The sequence below is a fragment of the Bombina bombina genome, chromosome 6 (assembly GCF_027579735.1).
Source record: "Bombina bombina isolate aBomBom1 chromosome 6, aBomBom1.pri, whole genome shotgun sequence".
NCBI classification, from domain to species: Eukaryota; Metazoa; Chordata; class Amphibia; order Anura; family Bombinatoridae; genus Bombina; species Bombina bombina.
Genome location: NC_069504.1, coordinates 799,832,003 through 799,844,434, shown reverse-complemented (window position 1 = coordinate 799,844,434; position 12,432 = coordinate 799,832,003). Strand labels below are relative to the sequence as shown.

The 12,432-nt window shown below is 39.1% G+C and overlaps 1 protein-coding gene across 1 annotated transcript in view; it reads left to right on the top strand.

Annotated features, from left to right (window-relative positions):
* SLC25A37 (solute carrier family 25 member 37) overlaps positions 1–12,432 on the top strand; it is a 79,467-nt gene that overhangs the window by 40,128 nt on the left and 26,907 nt on the right. The window lies entirely within an intron of this gene.

Here is a 12,432-nt window from a genome sequence, read left to right as displayed (position 1 = left end):
CTGCAAACCAGATAAAGAAAGAGGCATTCCTAAGCTGCGTACAAGATCTCCTTGTAATGGGAGTGATCCATCCAGTTCCGCGGACGGAACAAGGACAGGGGTTTTATTCAAATCTGTTTGTGGTTCCCAAAAAAAGAGGGAACCTTCAGACCAATTTTGGATTTAAAGATCCTAAACAAATTCCTCAGAGTTCCGTCATTCAAGATGGAAACTATTCAAACCATTTTACCCATGATCCAAGAGGGTCAGTACATGACCACAGTGGACTTAAAGGATGCCTACCTTCACATTCCGATTCACAAGAATCATCATCAGTTCCTGAGGTTTGCCTTTCTAGACAGGCATTACCAATTTGTAGCTCTTCCATTCGGGTTGGCTACAGCCCCAATAATTTTTACAAAGGTTCTGGGCTCACTTCTGGCGGTCCTAAGACCGCGAGGCATAGCGGTGGCTCCTTACCTGGACGATATCCTGATACAGGCGTCAAGCTTTCAAATTGCCAAATCTCATACAGAGATAATTCTGGCATTCCTGAGGTCGCATGGGTGGAAAGTGAACAAAGAAAAGAGTTCTCTATCTCCTCTCACGAGGGTTTCCTTCCTAGGGACTCCAATAGATTCTGTAGAAATGAAAATTTACCTGACGGAGTCCAGGTTATCAAAACTTCTAAATGCTTGCCGTGTTCTTCACTCCATTCCGCGCCCCACGGTGGCTCAGTGCATGGAAGTAATCGGCTCAATGGTAGCGGCGATGGACATAGTGCCATTCCCGCGCCTGCATCTCAGACCGCTGCAATTATGCATGCTCAGTCAGTGGAATGGGGATTACACAGATTTGTCCCCTCTACTAAATCTGGATCAGGAAACCAGAGATTCTCTTCTCTGGTGGTTATCTCGGGCCCATCTGTCCAAGGGTATGACCTTTCGCAGACCAGATTGGACAATTGTAACAGATGCCAGCCTTCTAGGTTGGGGTGCAGTCTGGAACTCCCTGAAGGCTCAGGGTTCATGGACTCAGGAGGAGAAACTCCTCCCAATAAATATTCTGGAGTTAAGAGCAATATTCAATGCTCTTCTGGCTTGGCCTCAGCTAGCAACACTGAGGTCCATTAGATTTCAGTCAGACAACATCACGACTGTGGCTTACATCAACCATCAAGGGGGAACCAGGAGTTCCCTAGCGATGTCAGAAGTCTCCAAGATAATTCGCTGGGCAGAGACTCACTCTTGCCACCTGTCAGCGATCCATATCCCAGGTGTAGAGAACTGGGAGGCGGATTTTCTAAGTCGTTAGACTTTTCATCCGGGGAATTGGAACTCCATCCGGAGGTGCTTGCTCAATTGGTTCTCCGTTGGGGCAAACCAGAATTGGATCTCATGGCGTCTCGCCAGAACGCCAAGCTTCCTTTTTACGGATCCAGGTCCAGGGACCCAGAAGCGGCACTGATAGATGCTCTAGCAGCGCCTTGGTTCTTCAACCTGGCTTATGTGTTTCCACCGTTTCCTCTGCTCCCTCATCTGATTGCCAAAATCAAACAGGAAAGAGCATCAGTGATATTGATAGTGCCTGCGTGGCCACGCAGGACCTGGTATGCAGACCTAGTGGACATGTCATCCTTTCCACCATGGACTGTGCCTCTGAGACAAAACCTTCTAATACAAGGTCCTTTCAATCATCTGAATCTACTTTCTCTGAGACTGACTGCATGGAGATTGAACGCTTGATCCTATCAAAGCGTGGCTTCTCCGAGTCAGTAATTGATACCTTAATACAGGCACGGAAGCCTGTCACCAGGAAAATTTACCACAAGATATGGCGTAAATATCTTCATTGATGTGAATCCAAGAATTACTCATGGAGTAGGGTTAGGATTCCTAGGATATTGTCCTTCCTCCAAGAGGGTTTGGACAAAGGATTATCAGCTAGTTCTTTAAAGGGACAGATTTCTGCTCTGTCTATTCTTTTACACAAGCGTCTGGCAGAAGTTCCAGACGTTCAGGCATTTTGTCAGGCTTTAGTTAGAATTAAGCCTGTGTTTAAACCAGTTGCTCCTCCATGGAGCTTAAACTTGGTTCTTAAAGTTCTTCAAGGGGTTCCCTTTGAACCCCTTCATTCTATTGATATCAAACTTCTTTCATGGAAAGTTCTTTTTCTGATGGCTATTTCCTCGGCTCGAAGAGTCTCGGAGTTATCTGCCTTACATTGTGATTCTCCTTATCTGATCTTTCATTCAGATAAAGTTGTTCTGCGTACAAAACCTGGGTTTTTACCTAAGGTGGTTTCTAACAAGAATATTAATCAAGAGATTGTTGTTCCATCATTATGTCCTAATCCTTCTTCAAAGAAGGAACGTCTTTTGCATAATCTAGACGTAGTCCGTGCCTTGAAGTTTTACTTACAGGCTACTAAAGATTTTCCCCAAACATCTAACCTGTTTGTTGTTTACTCTGGACAGAGGAGAGGTCAGAAGGCCTCGCCAACCTCTCTTTCTTTTTGGCTTCGGAGTATAATCCGTTTAGCCTATGAGACCTCTGGACAGCAGCCTCCTGAAAGGATTACAGCTCATTCTACTAGAGCTGTGGCTTCCACCTGGGCCTTTAAAAATGAGGCCTCTGTTGAACAGATTTGCAAGGCTGCAACTTGGTCTTCCCTTCATACTTTTTCCAAATTTGATACTTTTGCTTCTTTGGAGGCTGTTTTTGGGAGAAAGGTTCTACAGGCAGTGGTTCCTTCCGTTTAAGTTCCTGCCTTGTCCCTCCCATCATCCGTGTACTTTAGCTTTGGTATTGGTATCCCACAAGTAATGGATGATCCGTGGACTGGATACACTTAACAAGAGAAAACATAATTTATGCTAACCTGATAAATTTATTTCTCTTGTAGTGTATCCAGTCCACGGCCCGCCCTGTCCTTTTCAGGCAGGTCTAAATTTTAATTAAACTACAGTCACCACTGCACCCTATGGTTTCTCCTTTCTCGGCTTGTTTCGGTCGAATGACTGGATATGGCAGTGAGGGGAGGAGCTATATAGCAGCTCTGCTGTGGGTGATCCTCTTGCAACTTCCTGTTGGGAAGGAGAATATCCCACAAGTAATGGATGATCCGTGGACTGGATACACTACAAGAGAAATAAATTTATCAGGTAAGCATAAATTATGTTTTTGTGAATAGCATACCTGGATAGGCTCTGAAGCCAGCATGTGTTTTGAGCACTATATAAGAGAAGTGTTTGCAACAATGTTATACATATAGAGCAAAAAAACAGAGCCTATGTCAGTTTGATAAACTGATATCCTCTTTAAAAACAAGAACTTTATTTGAACAATGCTCAGTACGCTCTTATAAGAGCGAAGCCTCAACAAACAAGATAAAAATATAAATTGCAAAGGTGTGTTTTTTTTTTTTTGTTTTGTTTTTTTTTAATGAGTTTGAATCATAAAAGTTTAATTTTGACATTCATGTCCCTTTTTTAAAGGGACAGTATACACCAATTTTCATATAACTGCATGAAATGGACACTACTATAAAGAATAATATGCACAGATGCTGATCTAAATAATCAGAATAAAACCTTTTAAAAACTTACTTAGAAGCTCCCAGTTTAGCTCTGTTGATTAGGTTGACTGGAACACCCAGTAAAAGCTGACACTCCCCCTCCCCCTTCCTCTGCATATGAAAAGATCCTTTACACAAACAGAAGCAAGCTGGAGTAGGTATACCTCAGTATACTTCTAAAAATTTCTTTAAAAATAAGAAAACCTATACATTTAAAAAAAAAAAACACACAACAACAAAAAACAAACAAACCCTGTATGGGCTATATAAGTGGATAGTCTCAAAACATTTATGCAAATAAAAATCTTGTGTATAATGTCACTTAAAGTACCAGAGAATAAAACAAGGGATCAACTTTGTCCTCAATCTTATTTAGAGATATTAACAAAATGAAAGTAACAAGCCCATATTCTAATTCAGGAAGTGACCTCTGTAATTTGTTATCCAACAACTGATAGAATCAATTCTGATAGATTGTGGTCCTAGAGTGTCTAAGTGCTGGTAGTTCTTAAAGGGACATTATACACTCATTTTATTTCTTTGCATAAATGTTTTGTAGATGATTTATTTATGAAGCCCATAAAGTTTTTTTTTTTTTTTTTTTAAATGTATAGTTTTGCCTTTTTTTAAAAAACATTGCTCTGATTTTCAGACTCCTAACCAAGCCTCAAAGTTTTATGAGAATACCGTCGGCTACCTTCTCCAGCTTGCTCCTGTTTGTGTAAAGGGTTTTTTTTTTTTTTTTTTTTTTAATAATTTTTATTTGAGGTTTAAAAAAAAAAAAAAAAAAGGCATACAAAAATCTTGAAACAGTAGTACAGAATAGCATTGGGTTACAATAGTAATATGCAATTTAAACATACATGTATGAAATGCCTAGTACTCAACCTACCTCCAAATTCACACACGAGACCGCTCTTGGGCCTCAAGCAAAAATATACTAAGTTTAGGAGGTTATTGCTATCTGGAGAGACCACTCACGGGCCTCAATGACAAACCTATTTTTATATTTAAGATAGATTTACATACATTCAAGCTTATAGCAATTTTCTTGAAGAGTATAACCAATATATATAATGCTATGTAAAATATAGAATAATATTCACTTCCTGTATTGATAAGCAGAGTTTGAAGTAGGGTATTTAAGTGCAACATTTGCTGAAATGGTATATTTAATCTAGTACCTTGATAGGGACTACTAGACACTGTGTTAGAATCATATATACAGGTGGAAAGCAATAGAGATCAGACCTGCTGATCCGGGTGGTCTTACAGATTTTTCTCTTAAATGTTATGTGGGAATTAAAGCTTAGGAAGTGAGGGATGTGATAGTTAGGTTGCGGTATACACAAGACAAACCGCGTATTGAGCCCCTCTAAAATAGAGGGTACATTATCATGGGTGGGGGGGGAGGTGATTGAAATGTATGAAGTGATCCATATTTCTAATATTCTATATATTGACCTCAAGATGATTATAGTTTATGTGGGTTGTCCCACCATCTCCAAACTAGGGCTAGGGGAATGAGTGTGCAAACACCCGGCATAACTTTTCATACATAGAGACAGTTGTGAGCAACCAAAATTTACAAAGAGACGCTCTTACTCGTGACACTGCCGAAGAGAACTGGGAGTACAGTTAAGGGTGGGCTGCAGGGTAAGTATACGTAGTAGAATGTGGTAGGGACTGTAATATCCCACATATAGACATATAAATTGCATTCCAAAACTCCGCCATCTATATCTGGCCCTCACCCAACTGTCATAGTTATAGGATCACTAAGGCGTGATCTTGATATGTATGCTAACTAATATATTAATGAGATAACAAACATAGGATAGGAAGCAACATTGCTCCACGCTGAAATTGGTATCTATTTAGGTCAAGGGGAGGAATAGAAGCTCTTAATAGGCAGGCACAAACCTATTAGGTATTGCTATTAGTAGCTAGTTATCTAAGGGGATCTTACCCTTGAAAATATATGAACAGGGAAGCGTCTCCTCACACCCATGAACCCATGAACTACAGTGTACACACAGAAGAGATATTTGAATTTACAGAAAAGTGTAAAATACAATTGCTATAAGTGGATGGTTCCTATAGGGAGAACAAACGCTGAAGCAGCTGAAAAAATCTTTAGTATGCTCTGTTGCCTAGGCACGGGCCCTATACCCAGCAACAGGCACATACCTTATTGAAACTGTCACCCACACCTTAGGGAGTATAAGGACTGCTATAGGCGGAGCACTTAATTCAAGGTGTAAATGTTCCTGCTAAACCTACTGTGCTGTCAAAACCCCCCCTCAAACAGAACAGGGATTATACAAATTTTCAGAGGAGCAGCTTATATTAACCTGTAAACAGAATTTCAGTTCAGCATTTAAGAACGCAATTGTAGAGCTATTATAAACAAGAAGCCAGAAAGCCTTATTACGATAGCTTAGTAGAGACATACAGTCTATATATTTTAGCACAACAGGCAGTCCCACTAGTCATTGAGAGGGTAAATGTTCAAACTCCTCCTCATATGCGGTAACTGTTGTAAAGTACATATAACTTTAGGAGTAAATATATTTAAGACAGCACTTAACTTACTGTATTAACTAAACCATTTGAACTTCGTGAGGTAATAAACGTATAAATGCAGCTGCGGCTGCAACAACGGTGAAGCAATGTTCTGCAAGTTTACCCCACACCGGTAGCCAGAATTGTTTTTTGATTCATCTCTCCTGATCTCAGCGTGGACTTCAGCATTGTAGCATGGTGCGCAGCGCATAGAGGCAACAAGGACAGCGTGGGGCCTCCTCTGCACGGCCATTCCTCCATCGGGAATTGACAGCGTGTTCTCAGGGTAGGGTTTTTAAGCATATCTCTCTCGAACTCCTGGTGTAGAGTAAGGGCTGAGTGGGTGTCAGTAAAGTTCTCCCAGTTGCGCATTGCGGCTATGGTAGTAGCGGATTCCAAGCCGTATTCCTCTCCTCATCTGCTGAAAGTAATGCGCTGTCCAGAATCGGCTCTCTCTTGGCGCTGTGACAGGTATAAGTTAAGTCCCTGGGCTCCGAACCTCCGCCATCTCCTCAGTCCATCATACCTGGGCTTTGAACAGGAGGTGAGGAGGTGATTGTAGGCTGGAAAGCATCAAGCAACACCGCTTCCAGAGCAGTGTGATGGTCCTCCACGAGACATAGCAGATCCTCTAGGAAGCCGGTAGTGAACTCCATGTTAGACTGCCTTTTAGCGTTGTACTGAACGCAATCTGTAGCCTTGTACTTTGGATTAATTAGTATCCTCGTGGTCACCAAAATGGCCGGCCTGGAGCTGTGCATTAGTCTCTTCGGCAGATATTAATCTCTGATTTCAGGTATCTTAATGCATCTCAGGTAGCACTAACTTGATCCTTGGTACTAGATAGATCTGTGATAGCATTTTAAGCTGGGTTGAACAGTCTGAAAACAAAATAATAAAACATTGCGATGGAGCTGAAGTAATATGCGTCTGTTCAGTTGCTAGGCTTGCTCCGCCCCCGTGTAAAGGGTCTTTTCATATGCAAACTAAGGGGGAGTGGGGAGTGTCTTTTCTTTTTTTTTTTTTTTTAACAGTTTTATACTGGATTTTTATATCGGTATCTGTGCATCTTATTCTTTATAGTAGTGTCTATTACATGCAGTTATATGAAAATGAGTGTATACTGTCCCATTTCTTTAAATAAGAAAAAGGACTGTGGTGTTGGGTAATATATCTGCATTAGCAATTTCACGAGATAGGGAGTGACGGAGGCGTAAGGGGTAGACTCCTCTTCATTTTTAGTCCCAGACATACAGTGTATGTATATGTGTGTGTGTGTATATATATATATATATATATATATATATATATATATATATATGTATATGTATATGTGTATATATATATATATATATATATATATATACACACACACACATACTGTCTCTTGTCCCACCCTTGCTTCAAACGGCTGCGCTTTTGCAAATCAGAATGGGCTCGCGGCTATTAAGTTAAAGCATGGGTCCCAATGTCTCATTTTTATTCCCTGAAAGCCCAGTAGAAGTCGCTGGAGTTGCAGTTACACTTTAGAGGAGTGATTACAGAAACCATTCAAGTACCTGGTGAAGCGAACAGCAAGTCGCTTGTTACACCAGTACCCCGAGCCCTCATTTACTTCACCAAGGGAACAAACTGCAAATCTATGTAACACTTATACTTTGGACTATGAAGCTGGAGATCTCCTTATCTCCTTCCTGAGACAGGAGCACAACACAACAGATTATGCAGCATTACTGCCCTGGGTACCACAGATGTCCAGTTACGTTTAAATCTCCATGTGGCACGGTGTTTTGCAGTGTGCCCCTCGCTGAGAAGTATATATTTTGCTACAGTCCAAGACAACACAGCTAACATTTCGTGGCTTGCTACCCATCCTGTTGCCGGAGCACTAACACCAAGGGTTTGCATTTGAGTTCATGAAGAGCCTGTGGGTTCGCTTGGTTTGCTATCCTGGACACCAGCCCAGCTGTACCGCTGACGAGTTTTCCCAAGCGACTCTTTGGTCTCTGTCTGTCGTGTATAGCACTAGGTGTGCTTCTAATTGTGAGTTGCCATTTGTATATATATCCATGTACATCTGTTGCTAGACGTTATTATACCATGAAGTGCCTCTCCTTTGTCTTCTAGGACTATCCACTATCTTCATTATCTGTCAGAGTGCTGCTATATCACTGCACAATGTTGTTTTATTTATTGAAGATCACCAAGAAAATCATTGATCACTTTTTAAAAACCGTGACCTACCTGTGTATACCACACTAATGACTTTTGCTTTAATTAACTTTCGAATAATATTGAATATTATTCTCTTTTTCTTTTTGTTCTTTAACAATAATAGATTTTTCTTTCTCCCATAGAGTTTATGTAATAGGGAATATTTAATATATATCACGATTTCTAACTATTGTCATTTATTGCACCATATTGTGTTTTTATATTTTGTATTTCTGCGCTCCTCACTTTTGGCCATATTCTGTTCACTATTGGATTCAAGTCAGGCAACATACTTGGCCAGGTCATAGTTTTCACTTTTTTCTTCTTTAGATACTCTGTTGTGATTTTGGCAGTGTGTTTGGATTATTATCATGCTGTTATATTCCTCTTCTGCCAAGCTTCTGTAGACTGGGAGTCATCTTGTCAGCCAGTATTTTGGTATATCCACAGGTATTAATGGTGCCATCTATAAATGTTATCCCCCCAACACCTTTTGCACTCATGCAGCCCCATATCATCACACTCCTACCTCCATGCTTCACTGTTGGGACTAGGCTTTCACTGTGGTATTCCTGGCCATGTTCACACCAAACATGCTGGACCCCATCTGAGCTGAACAAATTAATCTTGGTCTTATCTGAAAATGTGCTTCCAATATTCATCCGGCTTCTTTTCATGTTGTTTAGCAAAGTTCAATCTTGCAGTTTTGTGCCGAAGATCAAGCAAGGGTTGACATTATGCAATGTCCTTGTTTTGCACTATCTGAGCTGTCACAGAAAATCCAATTTCCATTGATAATCCCTGAGTCAAGTCTGACAAGATGACTCCCAGTCTACAGAAGTTTGGCAGAAGAGGAATATTCCAGCATGATGATAATCCAAAACACACTGCCAAAATCACAACAGTCTGTTTTTCAGAGCTAGATTGTGCAAGTATTGCACTGTCTGTGGCATCATTTTAGGAGGACGGCCACTGCGGCTCCGATTAGTGGTACTATGGCTTATTCTATACCACCTGATTACTGCTGCAACTGGTGTTTTTGGTTGAGTTTTAGTTGTCACCAATCTTCCTGTATCTTTCCTATCTAGCTCCCAGTAGTGGATTACTGTTCTGGATCTGACTGTTTAATCAATTTGAAGACATTTATATGCAAGCAATAGTGTAATGATAATTTGCTCTCACACTTTTAGAACAATTTATTTTTTGCACTTTTATGTTCCTTTAAGCGTACTTAAAGGGACTCAAGTCAAAATTAAACTGTTATGATTTAGACAGAACAAGCAATGTTGAACAACTTTGCACATTTTGTTAATGGAAATAAATTGAACAATCTTTTTATATTTACACTTTTTGAGTCACCAGTTCTTACTGAGCATGTGCAAGAATTCACAGAATATACGTTTATGCATTTGTGATTGGCTGATGGCTGTCACATGATGAAGTGGGAGTGTAAAAAGACATAACTTTGAAATTTGTCAGAACAAAAAAATCTACTTCTCAATTGAAGTTCAGACTAAGTGCTATTGCATTGTTTTGTTATTGTGTATTTGATTATGCAAATCTACTGTATTTACTGGTCCTTTAACAAAATGTGCACAGTCTTTTTATATTTACACTTTTTGAGTCTCCAGCTCCTACTGAACATGTGCAAGAGTTCATAGAATATACGTATAGGCATTTGTGATTGGCTGATGGCTGTCACTTGATACAGGGGCAGTGGAAATAGACATAGCTTTGGAATTTGTCAGAAAATAAAAATTACTGCTCCTTTTTGAAGTTCCGACTAAGTGCTATTGCATTGTCTTTTTATTTTGTTGATTTTGAGAATCGACTATTTACTGGTCCTTTAAAGCTGTCTATAGTTCCTCTGGATGTGTCATTATTTCAGCACCCTTATGGGGGAGGAAACAAGCTAAACCAAATTGAATTAGCCCACCCTTTGCCTACCCCCCCCCCCTCCCCTTTTTTTATGCTTTCAGGTTCTTTATTTTTTTGTTTCTGGCATTGGAGGGAAATGCAGTAATGCTGTTCAGCTTGTTTCCTTGATTTGTTGGCATAATGCTAGTGACTCAACCCTGTTAAAGGGAAATTGTACCCTGGATTTTTCTTTGCATAAATGACTTGTAGATGATCCATATATATAGCCCACCTGGGAGTGTTTTTGTAACAATGTATAGTTTTGATTATTTTTTAATAACATTGTGATGTTTTCTTAGACTCCTGTTTATCCGTCTTTTCATATGCATTGAAGGGGATTTTATGGAAGGGGAGAGTGTCTGCTCTTTTTTTTTTTTTTTTTTTTTCAAGCCCCTTTCAATGGGTGTCCCAGTCTAACCTCGCCAACGGTGCTAAACTGGGAGCTTCTAATTTAAATTGTTTTATACTTGAATTTTAGCCAGTACATGTGCATATTTTTCTTTATATTCGTGTCTATTACATGCAGTTGTATGAAAATTGGTCCCTTTATACTTTTGGAATGCGATACGGTATTGGCCGTGTTTCTGCTCACAATAGGCTAAATAGACCAGTGACATGTATGAGAATTATTTAAGAGCCCTGTTTCTGTAGCTGTTTAACTGATTTACTTGTCAAATTCCCAGCAACAACACTTGGCAGGTTGTGTGTAATTTTTTTTACACATTTTATACTATCGTCTTAAAGTATCTAATGCTGCTGGGTGTGTTCGTATTCTGTTCAGTGTCAGGGCGAGGGTGGCAAACCTATGGCATTCAACAAATATGCTGGCACTCCAACTCAGGGCTATGACTTTGCTGCTTGGGATCATTGGCTGCAATGGTACTGCTTGAATCGTTTTCTCAAAGGGACACTGAACCCAATTATTTTCTTTCGTGATGCAGATAGAGCATGACATTTTAAGCAACTTTCTAATTTACTCCTATTATCAAATTTTCTTCATTCTCTTGGTATCTTTATTTGAAATGCAAGAATGTAAGTTTAGATGCCGGCCTATTTTTGGTGAACAACCTGGCTTGTTCTTGCTGATTGGTGGATAAATTCATCCACCAATAAAAAAGTGCTGTCCAGAGTTCTGAACTAATAAAAAAAGCTTAGATGCCTTTTTCAAATAAAGATAGCAAGAGAACAAAGAAAAATTGATAAAAGGAGTAAATTAGAAAGTTGCTTAAAATTGCACGCTCTTTCTGAATCACGAAAGAGAATATTTGGGTTCAGTGTCCCTTTAAGCTTTCATGTTATATAAAAACCTTAAAGGGACAGTGTGCTGTAAAATTGGTTTCTCCCTAATGTGTTGCCAAATACTTGTTATACCAGCTTCAGAGTATAAAATGTATGCAGAAATAGCGCAATCTTGCTACTTTTAGCGAGATTGCGACAGAGAGAGGGCCAGGACAGCAGTGTAATACAGGGTACGGCACTGGTCTTTAAGGGATTACAGGACCAATAATAGTGGAAATAGCCAGGTGGATTGGATTTAAATCACCAGTCAGTAAGACTCAATTTAAACAGTGGTTTTCTACATACATGTTTTTTCATTTTTAGAATAATAACTTTTCAGATTATTTTTAAGCTATATCAGATAATTACTGATTCAGTTATATAACATTAGAAATACATAGATAATTATGAAATGATTGGGAGGTGAACTCTCTCTAGTTCAGTAGGTTAATCCTTCATATTTGATCAACTTTGTACATATACTTTATTGGAAGGAGGAAAATAATTACCTTTTTTAAGGACCATTAAACTCTGCATTTTAACAACACATAACATGTTTATTGAAAATGAAAAACCTTATTGAAAGTGTGTGTGTGTGTGTGTGTATATATATATATATATATATATATATATATATATATATATATATATATATATATATATATATATATATATATATATATATATATATATATATATATATATATACACATACATACATACATACATACATACATACATACATACATCCCTCCGTTTATGCCAGGGTTAGGTTCCAGAAGGAAGTAACATCTAATACATTTATTTTTAAAGCTTTGAAATGAAGACTTTAAATTCTAAACAGCATTATAAACTAATAAAATAAATAAAGAACACAGACTTCCCTTGCACTTTTCTGCAAAC